Source organism: Myodes glareolus, chromosome 10 (assembly GCF_982192425.1).
Source record: "Myodes glareolus chromosome 10, mMyoGla1.1, whole genome shotgun sequence".
Lineage (NCBI taxonomy): Eukaryota > Metazoa > Chordata > Mammalia > Rodentia > Cricetidae > Myodes > Myodes glareolus.
Window position 1 is genome coordinate 79493377 of NC_142035.1, and position 15344 is coordinate 79508720.

Sequence of the window (15344 nt, forward strand, 5' to 3'; positions counted from 1 at the left end):
CATCTCTTGGGTATATTTCCAAGAGTGGAATTACTGGATCCTGAGATAGGTTGACTCCCAGTTTCCTGAGAAACCACCACACTGATTTCCAAAGTGGTTGCACAAGTTTGCATTCCCACCAACAATAGATGACTGTTCCCCTTACTCCACATCCTCTCCAGCATAGGCTATCATTGGTGTTTTTGATAGCTTGTTCCTTGAGCACCAGAGGAAAGGGTGCCTGAACTGGCCTGGTCCTATAGCCATACTGATGAATATCTTGCATATTACCATAGAACTTTCATCTGGTGATAGATGGAGATAGAAACAGAGACCCACATTGGAGCACTGGACTGAGCTCCCAAGGTCCTAATGAGGAGCAGAAGGAGGGAGAACATGAGCAAGGAAGTCAAGACTGCAAGAGGTACGTTCACCCACTGAGATGGTCGGGCATATCTAATGGGAGATAACCAAGACCAGTTGGAATGGGACTGATGGAATATGTGATCAAACTGGACTCTCTGAATATGGCTGACGGTGGAGGCTGACTGAGAAGCCAAGGACAATGGCACTGGGCTTTTATTCTACTGCATGGATGGGCTTTGTGGGAGCCTTGTCTGTTTGGATGCTCACCTTCCTGGACCTGGGGGGAGCGGGGAGGACCTTGGACTTCCCATAGTGTAGGGAACCCTGACTGGTCTTTGGCCTGGAGAAGGAGGGGGAGGGGAGTGGGAGGAGGGGAGGAGGTGGAAATTTTTAATAAAATAAATAAACAAAATAAAATGAAGGAATGCAAACTCAATCTTAGCAAAATAAAATAGCAAGATTTATTGTTTTACTATAGTATCAGCAAATTTGTTATTTTCACATTCCCTAAAGAAATAAATGTATAGTAAATGAAATTTTGATAGAGTTTTATTAAGTGTTGTTTAGTTGAATTAAATTTGGTTTAAATTGACCTAAGTATAGAAAACAGTTTCTTAATTTAGTGTGTGAACTATTACTTGAATACACACTCATGTGGCATTTAAGAAAGCGTCAACCAATTTCAGCTGCCAAGATATCTTTAAATATAGCAAGTGTCAAAGTTCAGTGTATCAGTATAATTCTGTGTGTTTCTATTTCTCTTGTAGTAAATGTTGCTTTGACTTGTGTGGCAGCATTGAGTTTTGGTTCAGTATATTTCTCAGCTTATGATCTTTATTGTCTTTTATATCTTTTTCAAGTTCAATAAAATTCTAAAATATTTAATGCATGCAAGGTCATTTTTAACCACATCTCTGAGTCACTTCTTTATATGTAAATCTAGGATAGTAGCATTTATTCTATTTTTCCTGTGAATGTGGAATGAAATAATTCATTATAATTTTCATTTTATTTAACATAGCTAAAAGTTTAAACAAGGTAAGCATTATTAAGAGATCAGATACTAGATCTTGAAAGATAATGCTTATTTCTAAACTTCTGTTCTTTTCAATTTTTATTATTTAAAAGTTTTAAAAATAAAAAATATTTTAAAAACAAATATGTAATTATTTCTATGTGAAATATGATAGAGATGTCAGATTCCTGTGAAACTGAAGTTGCCAGCATTTTTAACCCACAAACTGAGTTCTGGAAACAGACTTGGACATTCCACAAGAATAATGTGCATTCTTAACTGCCAAGACATCTTTTTTGGTCCAGAAACCACTTACTTAAAATCAGTGTTGTATTATTGCTCAGTATTTAATATCTTTTTAAAACATTAATAATCTCCTTCCCATTTTAAGAGGAGGGTATGCTGCAGAGCTTTAAAGAACACAAATGGAATACACACAAACACCTCCACACACACAAACACAAACACACACACTCACATATATCTGCCTGCACAAATGTAGAAACACATAGAAAGAAAGAATCAATGAAGTAAATGGATTGAAAGTATTATGTAAATGCCAGTTGTCAGGTGAGAAAAAGGAATTAGGTATTCGAATTGGATATTTGAGAAATTATTCTTAAAATATAGAAAAGAAACCATCAAGAACTGAAGTGCCAGAAAAAGTCTTGGTATGTTCAAGGAATAAAAAGTGTTCTGATGTTTGCAATAAAGCTAGAATATCTAAAGTAAGAAAGACAATTTTTAAAGTGTAGTAGAATCTGTGAATTACTAAATACTATGGGTTAATAAAGAGTGTAGTATTGAGCTAAACCAACTTCTTAGAATGATTATTGTTATTAATGCTGTGCCTAAGACTGATGAAATGGACCATAAATTTTGTCTTACTTTATGAAATTGGGCAGAATAAGTCAGTAAAAGTAGCATTAATTGAAACAGTAATTTTAATTGTGGAGTCTTTATTAGTAAGAATCTATGAATAAATGCCTTATTTTGATACTGAAAGTAAAACAGATGGTGAAGTTGCAGAACCCAGATATCTAAATTTTTAAAATTTTTGGATTTAATAAATATATGATTAATGTGTGGCTTGTCTGCCAACTTATGCATTCTAAATTGGAGAACTATTCAATGAAAGAAATAGATTATACTAAAGTCATGACTAATTCTGAAAAATGTGTGCTGTAAAAAAGTTGTCATTGAAATTAAACACCTGGCACTCCAAAATTACACACACACACACACACACACACACACACACACACACACACACTCACTCACGTACTGCATATTAATTTAATTTTAAGTTTGTATAAATATTAATATAACTGAACTTTCAGGTATATAATAATTAAATGTTAGTTTGTAACTAATTTGAAGTGGTACACTTGGATAAGGATTGATATTAATTGCAGTATGTCATTCATATCCTGAAAATTTTTGTTCCTGATGTCATAAGATGACTGCTTGACTTCACTGGATATTAAATATTCAATTGCTTCATAATTCTTATGATTTCTAATTTGAGAACCGAACAAATATTTATATTTTCTTAACTGTGTTTCTTGCTGAGAAAGTGAACTCCTGATGTCTAACAGCAGACGCTACCATATGCTATGAAAATAAATTCCTATCTTTCATATTCAGAGCCATACTGTGTGCTTTATGCTGGCATTGAACTCTGCTCCTGCTTTAGCCTCTTCGTACCTAGAATTATTATTATACAAGGCTATTCGCAACTTGAAGCCTCACATTCAGTCATTATGAACAATTCAGTCATTATGGGTGAATAATCTATATACAATACATATAGGTAAAATATAGAATTCTTTAAAAGTTTTGTTTACACACTAAATTATCCTCCAATGATAATGTTGAAATATTTTATTTCTCTAAATGACAGATGTGAAAGACCGCATCCACATTCTGCATTACAAGATGGCGCTGGCATCCGGTTTCACCACCAGGTGAACGCACATGTGCTTGGTAACTTTCCACTGCTTTCCCCGCCTACTCCCGAGGCATCACCTGGGATAATGGGTAGCGGGCCAATCCAAGGGTGACACGTCAGAAGCAAGGACTGTTTCCTATATAAAGGATGTGTTCCCTCATTTAGGGGTCCCCGGCCATGTTAGCTGATGCTCTCTCTCTCAAGATGCATTAAAGCTTTTCTGCAGAAGAATCCTAGTGTCCCACATGGTTCTTGCTGGCAAGACAATAGCATGGGACATCTGGTGACGAAACCCTCTGGACGCCGGGAGAACCCTGACCACGGCTCGTAACAACGGGGACCCCTTGGAAATTCAGGGAGGATTCAGAACTGCGGGTCTGCATGCTCAGAGAGGTATGAATATTCCTGGATTTTTCTGTTTTGGGCTTGACTTCTTTCCGCATTGGGAAGGTTTCATAGAGGCCTTGGTACTCATCTTAGCAGTTCTCTTATTTTTCGCCAGAAATTGCTTAAAAGATGAATCTTGCCAAGCGGTTGTTGCAAAAGCGGAGAAAATCCAGGATAGAATATTAGAAACTGAGTGCAGTGGGAGGATAGACGCGTGCTTGAGAAAAGGAAATAAGGAAAAAGGAACCCCCAGTGATTCTAACAAAATAAAAATGGGGGAGAAGTTTGATCTACAAGGTCAAAAGCTTTCTGATATCAATAATAAGAACAAAGGAAAGAACAGTAGTTTATATACTCTGCAGGGGCTCGAAGCTCTGCAAATTGAAAGTGACTATGAAAGTGAGCACGAAAGTTCTGGCTCAGGAGAAGAGATAGAAGAGCTAGATACAGGGGCGCCACGGGCCAGGACAGGCTGTGAGTGCAAAGGGACGGGAGTCCCTTTGTTCTGATAGGCAGCCTGCAGCAAGCTAAGACTGCAGGCAGGGAGACTTCTGACCAGCGAGGGACTCTGATCCTGTACCAGAAGATACAATGGAGGGGTAAGTGTGTTGTTCCTGACTGCCACACAAGTCCGGTTAGGGAACACACAATATTCCCGCCATCCTTATTTCCCTGGCTACTCCAAAGGGGCAGCTTCCCCCAGCTAAACCCTCTCTCCTGTTATGCCATCCCAGCTTTCTGCCTGGAACCTCTACCCTTCCCCTCTCCCTTTTTCGGGGCTTAAATTCCTCCATCTCAGCCGGGGTGGGTGCCACGGGCCGGGACAGGCGGTGAGTGCAAAGGGAAGGGAGTCCCTTTGTTCTGATAGCTGGCCTGCAGCAAGCTAAGACTGCAGGCAGGGAGACTTCTGACCAGCGAGTGGCTCTGATCCTGTACCAGAAGATACAATGGAGGGATAAGTGTGCTGTTCCTGACCTCCACACAAGTTCGGTTAGGGAACACACAATATTCCTACCATCCTTATCTCCCTGGCTACTCCAAAGTGGCGACTTCCCCTAGCTAAACCCTCTCTCCTGCTATGCCATCCCAGCTTTCTGCCTGGAAACCCTCCCCTCCCCTCTCCCTTTTTCGGGGCTTAAATTCCTCCATCTCAGCCGGGGTGGGCGCCACGGGCCGGGACAGGCGGTGAGTGCAAAGGGACGGGAGTCCCTTTGTTCTAATATCCGGCATGCAGCAAGCTAAGACTGCAGGCAGGGAGACTTCTGACCAGCGAGTGGCTCTGATCCTGTACCAGAAGATACAATGGAGGGGTAAGTGTGTTGTTCCTGACCGCTACACAAGTCCGATTAGGGAACACACAATATTCCTGCCATCCTTATCTCCCTGGCTACTCCAAAGGGGCAGCTTCCCCCAGCTAAACCCTCTCTCCTGCTACACCATCCCAGCTTTTTGCTTGGAACCTCTACCCTTCCCCTCTCCCTTTTTCGGGGCTTAAATTCCTCTATCTCAGCTGGGGTGGGCACCGCGAGCCAGACAGGAAGTGAGTGCAAAGGGACGGAAGTCCCTTTGTTCTCATAGCCTGCCTGCAACAATCTAAGGCTGCAGGCAAAGTGATTCCTGGATAGCAAGGGGCACTAATCCAGTAGAAGAAGACCCAGCAGAGGGAAGAGCCATTGGAGAGCATCTGAAGGAAGAGATGGGCAGGAGCCAAGGCAAGAATTCATCCAATAATCTGAAAAACAACATGAAAACACCAGATCCCAGCGATCTTACAACAGAAGGGCTTGAACTCCCTATTCCGGAAGAAGTGGAAAACAGTGTCATTATGAAAGCAATAGAGTCTCTTAAACAGGTTATGGATAACTATCTTAAAGAATTAGAAGAGAAATATAACAAAAAGATGGAAGAAATGAGTAAAGAAATGGAAGAGAAATATAACAAAAAGTTTGAAGAAATGAGTAAATTCGTAAATGATACCCAGGGAAACCAAGAAAAAACAATCAAACAGGTAATGGAATCAGTTCAAGAATTGAAAATTGAAATGGAGGCAGTGAAGAAAACACAAACTGAGGGCCGGCTGGATATGGAAAATCTAGATAAACAAACAGAGACTTCAGGAACAAGCATAACCAATAGAATACAAGAGATAAAAGAAGGAATCTCAGATTCTGAAGACACCATAGAGAAAATAAACGCCCTGACCAAAGAAAACAACAAATCTAATAAATTCTCATCACAAAACATTCAGGAAATATGGGACATAATAAAAAAAAAACCAAATCTAAGAATAATAGGAGTAGAAGAAGGAGAAGAATTGCAGATCAAAGGTCCAGAAAATATATTCAACAAAACTATAGAAGAAAACTTTCCCATCCTAAAGGGTGATATTCCTATGAAGGTGCAAGAAGCATACAGAACACCGAATAGACTGAATCAGAAAAAAAAATTCCCTCGCCATATAATAATCAAAACACAAAGCATTCAGATTAAAGAAAGGATATTAAGAGCTGCAAAGGAAAAAGGTCAAGTAACCTATAAAAGTAAACCTATCAGACTTACACCAGACTTCTCTATGGAAACCATGAAAGTCAGAAGGTCCTGGATAGAGGTACTGCAGAAACTAAGGGACCATAGATGCAAGCCCAGACTACTATACCCAGCCAAGCTATCATTCACTATCAACGGAGAAAACAAAATATTCCAGGATAAAAACAAATTTAAAAAATACATAACTACTAATCCAGCCTTACAGAGAATATTAGAAGGAAAATTATATCCCAAGGAATACAACATTGCCAACAATGCCTACAATAACTCAGACATCTAGCGACCCTTCACAAGCACAACTCAAAGAAGGAAAACACATATACTCTACTACCGAAAAAAAAAAAAATGACCGGAGTCAACAACCACTGGTCATTAATATCACTTAATATCAATGGACTCAATTCACCTATAAAGAGGCACAGACTTAGAGATTGGATACAAAAACAGGATCCAGCATTATGTTGTTTACAAGAAACACACCTCAACCACAAAGACAGACACCAACTCAGAGTAAAGGGTTGGGAAAAGGTTTTCCAAGCAAATGGACCTAAGAAACAAGCAGGTGTGGCCATTCTAATATCTAACAAAGTCGACTGCAAACTAAAATCAATCAGAAGAAATGGAGATGGACATTTTATACTCATAACTGGAACAATTCATCAGGAGGAAGTCTCAATCCTGAATATCTATGCTCCTAATATAAAGGCACCCACATATGTAAAAGAAACTCTTCTAGAACTCAAGGCAGTCATCAAACCACACACACTAATAGTAGGAGACTTCAACACTCCTCTCTCACCAATGGACAGATCAATCAGACAGAAACCAAACAGAGAATTGAGAGATTTATTGGAGGTATTGAATCAAATGGACATAACAGACATCGATAGAACACTCCACCCAAGTAGGAAAGAATATACCTTCTTCTCTGCAGTTCTTGGAACCTTCTCGAAGATTGACCAAATACTCTGTAACAAAGCAAACTTCTACATATACAAAAATATATTAGTAACCACCTGTGTCTTGTCAGATCACCATGGATTAAAATTAGAATTCAACAACAATGCTACCCCCAGGAAGTCAACAAACTCATGGAAGTTGAACAGTCAACTACTAAATCACCCCTGGGTCAAGGAAGAAATTAAGAAAGAAATTAAAGTCTTCCTTGAATTTAATGAAAACAAAGACAAAACATACTCAAACCTATGGGACACTATGAAAGCAGGGCTAAGAGGAAAGTTCATAACAATAGGTGCCCAAATAAAGAAAACGGAGAAAGCACACATTGAAGACTTAACAACACACTTGAAAGCTCTAGAAAAAAAAGAAGCTGATTCACCCAGGAGGAGTAGAAGACTGGAAATAATCAAACTGAGGGCTGAAATCAACAAAATAGAAACACAGAAAACAATCCAAAGAATCAATGAATCAAAAAGCTGGTTCTTGGTGAAAGTAAACAAGATTGACAAACCCCTATCCAAACTAATCAAAGGGCAAAGAGAGAACATGCAAATTAATAGGATCAGAAATGAAAAGGGGGATATAACCACAGGCACAGAGGAAATTCAGAGAATCATTAGATCTTACTATGAAAGTTTATATGCCACAAAGTTGGAAAATGTAAAAGAAATGGACATTTTTTTAGATAAGTACCATATACCAAAGTTGAACCAAGAACAGGTGAACAATCTAAATAGACCTGTTAGTCGCGAAGAATTAGAAGCTGTTATCAGAAATCTCCCTACCAAAAAAAAGCCCAGGACAAGATGGTTTCAATGCAGAATTCTACCAGAACTTCCAGGAAGAGCTAATACCTATACTCCTTAATGTATTCCACAATATAGAAACAGAAGAGTCATTGTCAAACTCCTTTTATGAAGCTACAGTTACCATAATACCAAAACCACACAAAGACACAACCAAGAAAGAGAATTACAGACCAATCTCACTCATGAACTTCGACGTAAAAATTCTCAATAAAATCCTGGCAAACCGAATCCAGGAACACATTAGAAAAATTATCCATTATGATCAAGTAGGCTTCATCCCAGAGATGCAGGGCTGGTTCAACATACGCAAATCTTTCAATGTAATCCATCATATAAATAAAACTGAAAGAAAAAACCATATGATCATTTCATTGGATGCTGAAAAAGCATTTGACAAAATTCAACACCCATTTATGATAAAGGTGTTGGAGAGTCTGGGGATACAAGGATCATACCTAAATATAATAAAAGCAATATACAGCAAGCCGACAGTTAACATCAAATTGAATGGAGAGAAACTCAAAACCTTTCCACTAAAATCAGGAACACGACAAGGTTGTCCACTCTCTCCATACCTCTTCAATATAGTGCTTGAAGTTCTAGCAATACTTATTGCAATAGCAATAAGACAACATAAGGAGATCAAGGGGATTCGTATTGGAAAGGATGAAATTAAACTTTCGTTATTTGCTGACGATATGATAGTTTACATAAGTGACCCCAAAAACTCTACCAAAGAACTCCTACAGCTGGTAAACACCTTTAATAACGTGGCAGGATACAAGATCAACTCCAAATAATCAGTGGCCCTCCTATATACAAAGGATAAAGAAGCAGAGAGGGGAATCAGAGAAACATCACCTTTCACGATAGCCACAAATAGCATAAAATATCTTGGGGTTACTCTAACCAAGGAAGTGAAAGACCTATTTGACAAGAACTTTAAGACTTTGAAGAAAGAAATTGAGGAGGATACCAGAAAATGGAAAGACCTCCCCTGCTCTTGGATTGGGAGAATCAACATAGTAAAAATGGCAATTCTACCAAAAGCAATCTATAGATTCAATGCAATCCCCATCAAAATCCCATCAAACTTCTTCACAGACCTTGAGAGAACAATAATCAAGTTTATATGGCAAAACAAAAAACCCAGGATAGCCAAAACAATCTTATACAATAAAAGAACTTCTGGAGGCATTACCATCCCTGACTTCAAACTCTATTACAGAGCAACAGTTTTGAAAACAGCTTGGTATTGTTATAAGAACAGAGAAATCGACCTTTGGAATCGAATAGAAGACCCGGATATTGACCCACAAACCTATGAGCACCTAATTTTTGACAAGGGAACTAAAGGTATACAATGGAAGAAGGAAGGCATCTTTAACAAATGGTGCTGGCATAACTGGATGTCAACCTGTAAAAAAATGAAAGTAGATCCATACCTATCACCATTCACAAAACTCACATCCAAATGGATTAAAGACATCAACATTAATCTGTCCACTTTGAACCTGATAGAAGAGAAAGCGGAAAGTAATCTACAAGATATAGGCACAGGAGGCCTCTTCCTAAATAGGACCCCAGTAGCACAGACAATAAGAGAAACAATGAATAAATGGGATCTACTGAAACTGAGAAGCTTCTGTAAAGCAAAGGACACTGTCAGTAAGACAAAAAGGCTGCCTTCTGACTGGGAGAAGATCTTCACCAACCCCTCATCAGACAAAGGTCTGATCTCCAAAATATACAAAGAACTCAAAGAAACTAGACACTAAAACTCTAATTAACCCAATTAAAAAATGGGGCACTTAACTGTACAGAGAATTCACAACAGATGAACTTTGAATGGTCAGAAGACACTTAAGGTTGTGCTCAACCTCCTTAGCGATCAGGGAAATGCAAATCAAAACCACTTTGAGATACCATCTTACACCTGTCAGAATAGCTAAAGTCAAAAACACCAATGATAGCCTATGCTGGAGAGGATGTGGGGTGAGGGGAAAACTCATCCATTCTTGGTGGGAATGCAAACTTGTGCATCCACTGTGGAAATCAGTGTGGCAGTTTCTCAGAAAACTGATAGTCAACCTCCCTCAGGACCCAGCAATTCCACTCTTGGGAATATACCCTAGAGATTCCCTAACATACTACAAAAGCATTTGTTCAACTATGTTCATAGCTGCACTATTTGTAATAACCAGAACCTGGAAACAGCCTAGGTGCCCCTCAATAGAAAAATGGTTAAAAAAGGTGTGGAACATATACACATTAGAGTTTTACTCAGCGGTAAAAAGCAATGACATCTTGAATTTTGCATGCAAATGGATCAAAATAGAAAACGCTTTACTGAGTGAGGTAAGGCAGACCCAAAAAGAGGAGCATGGTATGTATTCACTCATAAGTGGATTCTATCCATAATTAAAGGTCTTTGAGCCTATTATTTGTGATCGTAGAGAAGCTAAATAAGAAGATGAACCTGATGAAGATTATTTAGCTATCCGCCAGGAGGTAGGAAATAGTCAAGAGTCCCAGGTAACCTCGGGTGTATGTGAGGGGGGTGGGAGGTTTGTTGGAACGGGAGAGAGTTAGAGAGAAGGGAGTAGGAGATGAATGGGGAAAGCTCGGTTGACCGGGATGGGGGGGAGTGAGGAAGGATGAATATGGGATCAGGCTTGAATATATTTTAACTAAGGGAATCATTTTAGGGTTTACAGGAGACTTGATTATATATGGGATCCCAGGTCCAAGGAGAGATCCCCAGATTTTTCTCTGGACAGAGGAGAGGGTGTCTGAACTGGCCTTGGCCCATAACCATACTGATGAATATTTTGCTTATCACCATAGATCCTTCATCTGGTGATGGATGGCGATACAGACGGAGACCCACATTGGAGCACGGGACTGAGCCCCCTACGTCCAAATGAGGAGCAGAAGAACGAAGAAAATGAAAAAGGAAATAAGGACTGTGAGGGATGCTATCACCCACTGATACAAGGGGACGGATCTAATGAGAGTTTACCAAGGCCAGTTGGACTGCGACTGAATGAGGATGCGATCCAACCAGATTCTCTGAATGTGGCTGGATTCTCTGAATGTGGCTGGCCCGGAGTCTTTCTGCAAAGGCATTGACAATGACACTGGGACTTGTTTCCTCTGCATATACTGGATTTTGGGGATCCAGTCTGTTTGGATACTCACCTTCCTGGACCTGGAGGGAGGGGGGAGGAACTTGAACTTCCCACAGGGTAGGAAACCCTGACTGCCCTTAGGGACGAAGAGGAAGGAGGAGAGGGAGTAGGGGGTGTGGGAGGGTGTTGGGAAGAGGGGTGTAAATGGAAACTTTTATAATTTAATAAAAATAATTTCAAAAAAAAGAAGAACTAGATACAGAGGAGGAGACAGAATTAGCCAGCGGCAGGGCCATGAGGTCATCCCAAATGGCCTATCCACCTCCTTATGAGCTGCGCCCTCCCCCAACTGCCCCTTCGGCGCCTCCTTATGAGGAACGTTCTGGGCCAAAGACCTTTTCATTTATTCCTGGCAAGGTCAAGAGAAAGTTACACTTGGCCTTCCCTGTTTACGAAGGGGAAAACGGGCGGGTGCATGCGCCCGTGGAGTACAGCCAAATAAAAGAGGTAGCAGAGTCAGTCAGAAAGTATGGAGTGACTGCTAATTTTACCTTAGCCCATTTGGACAGATTGGCCTCAACTGCCATGACTCCAGCGGACTGGGAGACAGTTGCAAAAGCGTCGCTCGTCATCATGGGTCAATATTTGGAGTGGAAAGCCCTATGGCACGAGGCAGCTCAGGAACAAGCTAGAGCTAACGCTCAGGCCTTAACTCCAGAACAACAGCAATGGATTTTTGACCTCCTGACCGGGCGAGGGCACTTCGCCGCTGCCCAGACTAACTATCCTTATGGCGCCTACCGCCAGGTAGCCGATACAGCTATAAGAGCATGGAAAGCCTTGTCAAAAAAGGGAGAAGGGAGCACCCCGCTCACCAAGATTATACAAGGGACTCAGGAGCCTTTTTCAGATTTCGTGGCAAGAATGACTGAGGCAGCAGGATGCATTTTTGGCGATACTGATATGGCCATGCCACTCATTGAGCAGCTTATCTTTGAGCAAGCTTCGCAGGAGTGCCCTGCGGCCATAGCTCCCAGGAAAAATAAAGGGTTACAGGACTGGCTCAGGGTCTGTAGAGAACTAGGAGGACCCCTGACGAATGCAGGTTTGGCTGCAGCCATCATGCAGTCACAAAAACGCCCCTTTAAAGGGCCAGACAAAAGAGTTTGCTTTAAGTGTGGAAAGCCAGGACATTTAAAAAAGGATTGTAGGGCATCAGAAAAGGAGAGTGCGCCCCCTACCCTTTGCTCACGCTGTGGTAAAGGTTATCATAGGGCGGAGCTCTGCCGCTCTGTTAGGGATGTCCATGGCAAGATCCTCCCACCATTAGGAAACCCGAAGAATGATGATCCAAAAAACGGGATGACGGTCCCTCGGTCCCAGGGCCCCCAAAAATATGGAAACAAGTTCGTCAGGGCAACGACCGAGGAACCCTCGGAGGCAGAACAAGAATGGACTTGTGTGCCTCCACCGACTTCCTATTGACGCCCCAAATGGGGGTACAGCCTGTCCCCGTGCAGTTGCCTGAGCCCCTGCTGCCTGGAAGCGTGGGCCTGCTTTTAGGGCATGGCTCGCTTACCCTACAGGGGCTGATTGTCCACCCAGGCCTTGTTGATAGCCAGCACAATGCTGAAATACAAGCTCTATTCTCTTGCCCTAGTGGAGATTTTTCCATCAGTAAAGGAGACAGGATAGCTCAATTACTGCTTCTCCTGGCAGACATCCGCCAGAGGCCGGAGAATAAATTAATGGGGTCTACAGGACAGGACTCGGCCTACTTGGTTGTTAACCTTCAAGATTGACCCAAACTGCCCCTTTGGGTCAATGGTAAATGCTTTGAAGGCATTTTGGACACCGGCTCGGACAATAGTATTATCTCATCGCGCTGGTGGCCACAGTCCTGACCCGTTACCGAGTCGTCTCATGCCCTACAGGGCTTGGTCTTCAGCGCGAACCCCACCATTAGCTCCACCAGATTAAGCTGGGAAACGGATGAAGGGCAGTCAGGATATTTTACACCATATGTCCTCTCCCTGCCAGTCAAGTTATGGGGAAGAGACGTCATGCAGGGTATGGGATTGACCTTATCTAATGCATATTCATCTCAGGCCCAAGATATCATGATGAGAATGGATCATAGGCCAGGAAAGGGCTTGGGTCGCTCCAAGCAAGGAATACGGGAGCCAATAAATCCTAAACCTAATATCAACAAACAGGGCCTGGGTTTTTCCTAGGCACCACTGGGGCAGCACGGCTCATACCATGGAAAGCAGAGACCCCCGTATGGGTTCCCCAGTGGCCACTTACCTCTGAAAAACTGGAAGCAGTGAATCAGTTAGTTAATGAGCAATTGGTTCTGGGACACATAGAACCATCCACCTCTCCGTGGAATACACCCATTTTTGTCATTAGAAAGAAATCAGGAAGATGGTGCTTGCTGCATGATTTGAGAGCCATTAACGAACAAATGCACCTCTTTGGGCCTGTGCAGCGAGGACTCCCGGTGCTTTCAGCTTTGCCCCAAAATTGGAGTCTGGTAATAATAGATATTAAGGATTGTTTTTTTCTATTCCATTGCATCCTGCTGATAGGCCTCGCTTTGCTTTTACTGTTCCTTCAATTAATCATATAGAGCCTGATAAAAGCTTTCAATGGAAAAACTTTGCCCTAGGGTATGTCAAATGGTCCGAAAATCTGTCAGATGTTTGTGCAGGAGGCTCTTAAACCGCTTCGTGAATGTTTTCCATGTTTGCTTGTGGTTCATGACATGGATGATGTACTTATGTGTCATGAGGACTTACAGGTTCTAAAGGAAGCCTACCCATTGCTCGTTAAAAGTTTACAGCTATGGGGTCTTCAAATAGCCGCTGAAAAGGTCCAGATTGCAGATACTGGCCAATTTTTAGGTTCTGTTGTTCTCCCTGAAAAGATCCTACCTCAAAAATAAAAATTTATAGGGACGATTTGTGAACGTTAAATGATTTCCAAAAGTTTTTAGGAGATATTAATTGGCTGCGACCATTTTTAAAAATCCCCTCTGCTGATTTGAAGCCATTGTTTGATATCTTGGAAGGGGATACTCATATTACCTCCCGTCGGGCTTTGACGCCGGCAGCAGAAGCAGCCTTATTACTAGTGGAGGAGTCCATTAAGGAGGCACAGCTGTGCCGTATTGATGAAACTCAACCATTTGTTCTATGTGTGTTTAAAACAAGAAAGCTACCCACTGCTGTGTTATGGCAGGATGGACCGTTACTGTGGATCCATCCACATGCTTCTCCTAACAAAAGTATTGATTGGTATCCAGCCGGTATAGCTCAAATTGCCCTTAAAGGCTTTAAAATGTCTGTTAGTCATTTTGATAAGCATCCAGCGGTTATGATAGTTCCCTATACCTCCTCTCAGGTACAAACTTTGGCCACCGCCTCTGATGATTGGGCCATTTTGGTTACCACCTTTTCAGGTAAAATTGATAATCATTATCCCAAACACCCTCTGCTGCAGTTCGCTGCATGTCATCCCATTGTGTTTCCCCAAGTTACGTCTTCTGCCCCGCTAAAAGACGGGATGACAGTTTATACAGATGGCTCCAAGAATGGTGTGGGAGCCTATGTTGTGGGTTCTAAAATATATACAAAGAACTTTTCTGCCACCTCACCCCAGGTGGTGAAATGTATGGTGGTTTTAGAGGTTCTTCAAAGATTTCATTGTTCCCTTAATATTGTTTCTGATGCTGCCTATGTGGTTAATGCTGTTATATTATTGGAGGCCACTGGAATTATAAAACCTCCTAGTACAGTGGCAGCTCTTTTCCGGAGGATACAGGACTGTTTACTAAATAGGAGAGCTCCATTTTTTATCACACACATAAGAGCACATTCGGGACTCCCAGGCCCCATGAGCTTGGGTAATGACCTGGCTGATCACACTACGCAGCTTGCTGTGGTAGCTCTTGCCTCCCTGTTGCAGACCGCTAAAACCTTTCATGATAATTTTCATGTTACAGTTGAAACCCTGCGCAAACGTTTTTCACTTACCAGAAAAGAGGCTCGCGATATTGTAACCCAATGTCACAATTGTTGCCAGTTTCTTCCTATCAGACACACTGGCGTGAACCCCAGAGGGATTACACCCTTGCAATATGGCAGATGGATGTGACTCATATCACTGCCTTTGGAAAACTTCAGTATGTGCATTTG